We start from the raw sequence: 1,707 nt of genomic DNA on the forward strand, positions 1-1,707 counted from the left end.
GATGTGTGGGGTATATTTCTGGAATTTCTATTCTATTTCATTGGTCTATGTGTTTGTTTTTATGCCAGTACATACAGTTTTGATTACTATAGCTTTGTAATATAGCTATAGCTTGGTTTGTAATAGAGCTTTGTAATATAGCTTTGAAATCAGAAAGCATGATGCTCTCTGGTTTGTTCTTCTTGCTCAAAATCGGTTTGGCTATTTAGGATCTTTTGTGTGTCCATAAAAATTTTAGAAGCATTGTTTTCCATTTCTATGAAAAATGCTATTGAATTTTGATAGTGATTAGTTTGAGTCTACAAATTACTTTGGTAATCTACAAACATTTTAACAACATAATTCTTCTAATCCAAGAAAATGTGATATATTTCTTTTTTGTGAGTCTTTTTCGATTTCTCTAATGTTTTATAGTTTGTAGTGTGTATGTCTTTCAGATCCTTGGTTAAATTTATTCCTAAGTATTTTATTGTTTTTGATGATACTATAAATGGGATTTTTAAACATCCTCTTTAAGATAGGCCATTGTTAGTGTGTAGAAATGCAACTGAATTTTGCATGTTAACTTTGTATCCTGAAATTTCACCAAACTAATTTACCAATTTTTTTTATTAACATATAATGTATTATTAGCCCCAGTGGTACAGGTCTGTGAATAGCCAGGTTTACACACTTCACAGCACTCACCATAGCCCATACCCTCCTCAATGTCCATAATCCAACCACCCTTTCCCTCCCTCCTTCCCCCCAGCAACCCTCAGTTTGTTTCGTGAGATTAAGAGTCTCTTATGGTTTGTCTTCCTCCCAATCCTATCTTGCTTCATTTATTTTTTTCCTACCCCCCCAAACTCCCCATGTTGCTTCTTGACTTCCTCATATCAGGGAGATCATCTTTCTCCGATTGACTTATTTCGCTAAGCATAATACCCTCTAGTTCCATAAAAAATATGGAACGCTTTACGAATTTGCGTGTCATCCTTGCGTAGGGGCCATGCTAATCTTCTCTGTATTGTTCCAATTTTAGTATATGTGCTGTCAGAGCAAGCATTAATTAACCAATTTTTATATAGAATTTTCTATTTTAAAATTATGTAACCTGCAGTGGCAACTTTCTTTCTTTCTTTCCCATTGGAATCTTTTTTTTCTTTTCTTGCCTAACTGCTCTAGTACTTCCAATACTGTGTTTGAACAGAAATGGCAAGAGTGGGTATTCTTTTCTGGTTCCTAATCTTAGAGGAAAGTTTTCAACTTTTCACTACTGTGAATGATTTTAGCTATGAGCTTCTAATATATGGTCTTTAATATGTTGAAATACATTCCTTCCATGCCTAATTTGTTGAGAGTTTTTAATAAAAGGATGTTGAATACTGCCAATGCTTCTTCTGCATCTATTAAAATGATCATATGATTTCTATCCTTTACTCTATTAATGTGGTGTATAAATACATGCATATGTTAAAACATCCTTGCATCCCAGAGATATGTCCTGCCTCATGATATATGATCTTTTTACTGAACAGCTGAATTCAGTTTGCTAGGATTTTATTAAAGACTTTTTAAATCTATGCTCATCAGAGATATTGATCTATAATTTTTGTTATAGTTCCCTTGTCTAGTAATGCTGGCCTGGTAAAATGAGCTTAGAAGTGTTTCTTCCTCTTTGTTGTTTTAGAATAGTTTGAGAAGGATTGGCATTAATTCTTGTTT

At 33.3% G+C, this 1,707-nt stretch overlaps 1 non-coding gene across 1 annotated transcript; it reads right to left on the minus strand.

Moving 5' to 3' along the window:
- Positions 1–941: 941 nt before the first annotated feature.
- LOC116881041 lies at positions 942–1,044 on the minus strand. Its single transcript, XR_004385330.1, has one exon. It is a non-coding gene; the product is annotated as a U6 spliceosomal RNA (small nuclear RNA).
- Between the last annotated feature and the right edge of the window lie 663 nt (positions 1,045–1,707).

This window comes from Lontra canadensis, unplaced genomic scaffold (assembly GCF_010015895.1).
Source record: "Lontra canadensis isolate GAN:19392208 unplaced genomic scaffold, GSC_riverotter_1.0 scaffold70, whole genome shotgun sequence".
Lineage (NCBI taxonomy): Eukaryota > Metazoa > Chordata > Mammalia > Carnivora > Mustelidae > Lontra > Lontra canadensis.